Here is a 6,682-nt window from a genome sequence, read left to right as displayed (position 1 = left end):
TATGTACATGACGCTCATATTTCACATGGAGGCCAAATTCTTTTCTGTGACCTAGACGGGGTGCTGGCGAATGTGTTTGGAATCTGCTCGGCCACCAAGCACAATCTGCGCTGCTATACGTTCTCGGTGACAAATCGCACAGCGCAGAAGCACACGCGCAAATGTTTAAAGAATGGGACGACAGACCGCCTGCAGTTTGCCATGACGTCGAAATAAGAAGCACAAACAGCGACGTTCCTGTACTTTTCTGGTCAATAGATGAGTTCGCATGGTTGCGGCACGCATTACTTTTTTTTTTAAAATCCAAACGACGAAAACTGTGCGCACAAATTAGCACAGTGTTTGCGACGTTTGAATTTGGCGCCTTTTCCCGCGCATGCCATTAGCTCCGGCCGGTGCACTGCGTTACTGCGCTAAAGAAAGTAGTTCATCAAAGAAGCGAAGCAAAAAACTTTCAGACAGTTGCAAATCGCAAAAATTCTTCAGTAATAACATAACACTACAAAATTTGTTATCAAATGGTACACTTTATGATAATATAAGAGTGTATTTGTATGAGCGTACATGTATGATTGCGCGTTTGCGCTGTTGATGCTTGGCGCATTCCGGCGGGTTCGTGCACGCCGTTTGCTTGTGAGCTCCCAGCGTTTTCTGCGTTCTTTGTGTGCTTCGCTGTGACATCTTTGGAATATTCCTGCGTGTTGCTCGCTTTTTATGGGCTTGTTGCCTCGGAGATCGCCATGATCGCCTCCCACTCAGCGACATCAAGGGTGAGTGAGTGTTTCGAATTCCCCTTGTTCGTCCATTGCGACGCGTCGAACGGAAGCGCGGGAATTATGTCAGCGCAAGTGCGTGTCTTTCGCGCGCCTCTTTTCTAGTTTTCATTCCTAGTACTATCCTTCCGTTGCGAGAATTGGTTGTACAGCACTAGATTTGTGGTATATAACATGGAGTTTTGTGCTGGTTAAACTTTACACTCCTCTTGTGGTGACGTAAGGCAAGCTATGTGGTGCCAGCTAAAACGGCATGTTGTACGCCATGATTTCTGATACGGTGTTCGAGCAGCGATTGAGTTAGCCTTATTAATGAGCGCAAAACAATGCGACATGAAACCATCCGATCTGTACTGTAATCGAAGATATCTCGTTTGCGCCACGCTAGTACAAGGCGTGTGTGCGAGCTTGTAAAACGGGGGGCGGTGGGATCGGCGAAATTGTATTCTGTTGCGCTGTTCCCTTCAGGATCGAGTGACTCCGCGGTGCGTCAAGGGCACTACCTGACACGCCGCATGGCCGATGTTCGCGCGATCGGAAAACACAGAGGAGGCTGTCGCGCAATAATAATAAAGAATTTCAAGGGTATACATGCGATTCTATGCGATACGTGAGATACAATAGGGGTGATGCCAGAGAGTGCTGCGAAATCGTCGAGTTATACGCCTTGCCAGCCGCGTGTGTTTTGTTTGCTACCAGTTCGCGCGCATTCAACTTTCTTTTTTCATCTTCACCGTTCGACGCCATCGAGTGCTTCGCCCAAACGGCTTTGCGTAGGCGCTCTTTGCATTCACGGAAATGCAGATTTGATGGCACTCTAGGTCCTACAACATTCAAAATAATGTAATTTCGTGAAATTGCAACTTTTCGCACTTCAGTAGCTGATTGATTTAACAAAGGTTTAAAATCGGTAAAGGAACGAGATGCCTGGCATATCTGCCTTGTCGTCCCACTGTGTTTCGAGGTGGGATGTATACGTTATCGGCAACATAAACACCAATAAGTAGCATTGTTTCTTGTCACCATAGAAGTAGCTAATTATGTCGAAAAGCTATTTTTGCTTTGAATCCGAGCACTAAAGAGTGAACAGATTGAAAGAGGAGCGCATCGTTTTGAACTAAATGACGACGCTTTGCCAGAAGCTTGGAATAATGCTTTGTCGAAAGAGCAGTTCTGTGAAATTCTTTCTTTGAGAGTAAGCAAAACTTCAGTAGCATCAGGTAGACGGGGAGTAAAATAATGTAACACTGTGGTTTTATATGAAGGAGCTGCCTTTATTATGTGGCCATAACAGTCAAGTAGATGCGTGGAAATAATTTTTAAAATAAGTAGAGGAATGTTAAATAAATTGTTTGACAAGCTCGCACTGCCATTGGCAAGAGCGGCCACACTTTAGTGTATTCAATGACTAGTCATTTGTATCCGCCCATTTATGTCAGCCTAATGGTCCATGTAGCTCTTTTGATTGTTGCTTTGGCTGCATTGTGGCTTCACGTTTTAATACTGACATCTTTTTTCAGATTCAAAATGAGCTGGGAGACGCCCCAGCTGGAACGCTAAAGGTGAATTCTTTGGTCATACATTCTGTAGCGTCACCATAATTAAATACAGTGATGCCGTGAAAATGTATTGCAGGAAGCAGAAAAAAAAAAATTCCTGATGCAACTGCAAGGCATTTGCCCCAGTGGTCAGTTGTTGCAGAGTGCCTTCATTAGGAGACATGGTGCCTCTAAGCACTCAGCTGAAAGACTTCGCAACTGCACCGGGACTGGGAGTGAATTTCAGTGTCACTTGTGAATATATTAAACGCAGAATGTGCCTTTTTCAGTGTATATGCCTGATATGAGAGGGGCGTTCAGAAACTTAGTGTGGACATTAGTGGTCTACATGAGTGCACATCTTTCTAGTTTTACCAGAACGAAGGTATTATGACCTATGTCATACAGCAGTGCACTGCTAGAGGTATCAAACCAGAACAGCAGCACCCTTTGAGAAAGTTGGCTGAAGAACGAGCAGTGATCGGGGCTTTCTGCATTTCAAGGGCCAAATTCCCAAAAGATTGATGCCGAGCTGGACGGTGTGAAGTGCCGGTTACCACATACTGTAGCCTGCATGGCATGAACCTCCTTGGCATTATGTCTCGTTAAGATGAAATTGGAAATTGGGAGGTTGAGGGGAAGTGGCACGGCTCCCCTCTGGAGCAGCCAGTGCACGCCCTTTGCCATACTGATAATCCTACCTTAATGAGAACCTGTGATGCACGTTGACCTATTACGCAGCCAAGTGCATTCCTTGTTTTGTATTAAGGGGACACTAATGACACCCTAATGAATTTAAAATAAAGCATCGTATTAAATATCTACTTCTGTAAATTTCTTGGTAGTTGCTTGATTATTAGAGAAAATAAAGCTAAAGCTTCAATTTTCTGACTATCGCCCCAAAATCTTCGTGCTGACACCTCATTGTCACATCATGGATTCCAAGTATTTTTTTCAAACTTGGGCTGTATTGGTTCTGTAAAACTTCCTGACGCTTATTATTTTGGGTTTTTGGAATACGATGAAGAGCATCTTTATTTGTGAAAAAAATTGCTGCACCTGAACAGACAGCATCAAAATCCATGACGTCACAGCAAGTTGGGGTGGTAACTTCAAGGCAGCACTGCCACCAATCTTTCCTCTTGCTGCTTTTACAGTTTACTCAGCCCCTTCACAGTACGAGTGAATCTCTGGAATTGTAGGAAGGTCATTTACAGATACATCTAAAATAATTTTTCTCTTTAGTTCTTTCACCGTAGTTGCTTAGGGGTGTTGGCACAGTGCCGCTAAGCACGAGGTCACAGGATCAAACTGCATTTTGATAGAAGGGAAATACAAAACTGCCCATGTACCGTGCAGCCTGATTAATCCAGAGTTCCCCACTATGGCGTGCCTAAACATCATATTGTCATTTTGGCACTTAGAACGGCAGAATTTAATTTATTTAATTTTACTTTAGTGCTCCTTTAAGCTGTAGAATTCATGATCTCAGCAAAAACTTGTGCTCAAAGTATTCTCCATAAGGATTAAATAAACAGTAGATATAAGTGTCTATATTTTGAATTGTGGTGATATGTGATGACTATTAGAACGTTGGTACAATGAGACAGACAGAATTGTAATACAATGTGTGACGGCACGATGATGCACATCGAGGAAATGACAGAGTCTCCTAGAGGTCCCTGACATGGACGTCAACTGACTGTCCAAAAACTTGAGTTCACCCCGTGATCTTGTGCAGCCTGTGCTTTGCGAGTCGATTAATTTAATTGAGGTGTTGGTTGGCACATACTGCCCTTGCGGCTTATGTACATTTCATACGGTGGAGTGGAATCTCACTATTCTGGAGCACAGCAAGCGAACGTGATGTGTAATGGTAATCTTAGTAATGATCGACAATCATGTCCCTCTTCAAGCTCCTAATGCTGCTTGCCAACACAAGCAGCAGCAGTTGCCCAAGATAGCATGAAAGAGATTCATTGAAAAGTGGCATGTGCCCAGGGTCGCATACCCAGTCACCCAAGCTGTTCCGACAGTTGATTTTGAACTCTTCCCTCAACATAGCAGCCCAATCTCCCCATTAGACCATGGGCTACCTATTGACACAAATGGATGGGAAAATAGAGACAAACACCTGAAAATATGAAGTATCCTAAGAATGGTATTCACAATAAATAGTACTAGATGTGCATTAGCGCAAGCTCTTGGGCTATGGTGCATGATGAACTTGAAGAAGGGGGGTACCAGCAAAAGAAAGGACGCACACACATGGAAAAGGCGTAAGACAGGGACGGACGCTGGCCTGTCCCAACGTCCGTCCGTGTCTAATGCCGTTTCCTTGTGTGCGTGTCATTTGTGTTTCGCTGGTACTCCCCTTTTTCAAGTACTAGATGTTTGGATACTTTGGTTTATTATTATTGTTTGTGCTGGATTGTTTTTCTGAAACATGTGGCATCCAGACAGCATAAGAAGCTAATAAGAAGTCAAGTTTAGCATTCTGCATTTGCAACAGGTACTTTTGTAATTTATTTGCAGTAGGGCTGTTGTGTGAATGTGCTTGAAAGGCTTAAAACTGTTTTGCTAACACTTACTTAAACATGCAGGTTCACATAGGTTGTAGGAGTGCACATTGAGAAAGTTATCCTGGCACGGCTTACCATGGCCCGCCATGGTGGACCAGGAACGTTCACAAGGGCCTTGCTTCACCATGTGTTCACAGAGGAGCTCATGGGCCATTTGGGCTTTGGAAATAACACCAAGGGGCAAAAGGCTCTTGACCCCACCAGGGTCAGTGCTGTTATAGGCAAGTACCATATATACTTTCCGGTTGCATTTTTACATTTACATTTTTTTTCTAAAATTATGAACTTACCATTGGCATAACAAACGACTTTCAAGTAGCCCGTGTGTGCAGTTGTGTGCGACAATAGCCTACTATTTGGAATGACTGTTCATGTGATCTTAAGTGCCTAATGCCGCCATACTCAAATGCTTCTAAAATTTAAAAGCTGCCTTCACTGCCGAAAGTTTTTAGCGGCTCCACCACATAAAATGAGCTCATTTGCACATTAGCAGTGCTACTTGGCTGTCATTGCAAGGAATAGTTGTCTGTGAAGCACTCTCCAAATCTATTGGCATGGAGGACATGTTTAAGTAGCCTGAAAGTGTTATTCTAATACACGAATTGCGGAGAAGCTATGCTCAAGAGTGGTTACTGCTCAGCTCGAGCAGGAGCACGTTCACCAAATTGCAGAAATCAAAACAGCTCTCCAGGTTCTGAGATGTGAAACAGTAGTTTCACCAATTTTAACAGACCACATCGAATTAAAGTTGCTCCTATCTTGAAGGAGGTCCATGTGATGCCAGACAGCAGCCTTTCAGCAGAGGGAACCTGAGTGGTGTGGCAATTTTCTTTTGGTTGTTTCAATCAAAGTAACAACAGGGACAGAGTTGTCAGCTTCACTTTCAACAGTACTGTTTAGTGGGCGCTTACTCATTCTAAGCACCTAACCTATGACTCGTATTTATTAACATGCACTTTATCACTTTGTATTCTAAGGTATGAAAAAAATATTTATGTGGCTTTTCCCCATATACTTCAATAAATTTAGAATAGGCTCTTGGAGCCTAATGTATAAAGCTTCTTACAGACTATCGGACATGCCTACTGCTCCCATCCTGAAATTGTTAGAACTGTTTTCTGCTTCCTTACTTCACCTACCTGTTAACAGGGTTATTATGAACCATTGCCAAGTAGATTATGGGCTTAAATTTATCAAAAAGATGAATGGGCTTTTCTGTCACTCTTGTTTAGCCCGTTGAGGATCGCATTTTGGGGAGAAATATGCCTCTCTAATTTAGGAGATATATTTTTTGCGGTGTGCAAATACTCAAGACTTCCGAATTGAATAGTGTCCTATTCAATTTAGTCTTGGAATGGTCACTATTTGTAAACGCGAGTATTCTAATATTTCGAAACACCAATAAAACATGAAATTTGAGCCAAAGTACGGTAAATGTTCACCTACAATAACATAGTATAGCCATAAAGCGTAAGAACTTGTAAGAATAGCAGACCAGGCTACGTTACTTAAGTAGCTGTACTTTGGAGGCTGTACAGCAATCATGCTTACTGAAGAGTCCTGTGCATGTGAAGAAACTTTTTGCTCCTCCATTTGTGCTTTTAATAAGCAGCTCTTCATAACAGTGACAGAAACTTGCTAACTTTCAGTATGCTAGGATGTGAACCTCATCTTACATTAATTGTGATATCACCTGTTCATTATTCAGAAGCTATCCAATATTTGATTTGCTTCTGGCATTCGGTTCAGTCTCAAAAATCACTTTTCGTGCATCCTTAAAATTTTTATT

The 6,682-nt window shown here is 42.8% G+C and overlaps 1 long non-coding RNA gene across 1 annotated transcript; it reads left to right on the top strand.

Annotated features, from left to right (window-relative positions):
- Nucleotides 1-657: 657 nt before the first annotated feature.
- Nucleotides 658-5,109, top strand: LOC142570202 (uncharacterized). The gene is made up of 3 exons (XR_012825657.1): nucleotides 658-770; nucleotides 2,294-2,335; nucleotides 4,915-5,109. It is a non-coding gene; the product is annotated as an uncharacterized LOC142570202 (long non-coding RNA).
- The last annotated feature ends 1,573 nt before the right edge of the window (nucleotides 5,110-6,682 follow it).

Source organism: Dermacentor variabilis, chromosome 1, assembly GCF_050947875.1.
Source record: "Dermacentor variabilis isolate Ectoservices chromosome 1, ASM5094787v1, whole genome shotgun sequence".
Taxonomy (NCBI): domain Eukaryota; kingdom Metazoa; phylum Arthropoda; class Arachnida; order Ixodida; family Ixodidae; genus Dermacentor; species Dermacentor variabilis.
This window is presented reverse-complemented; position numbering and strand designations above follow the sequence as displayed.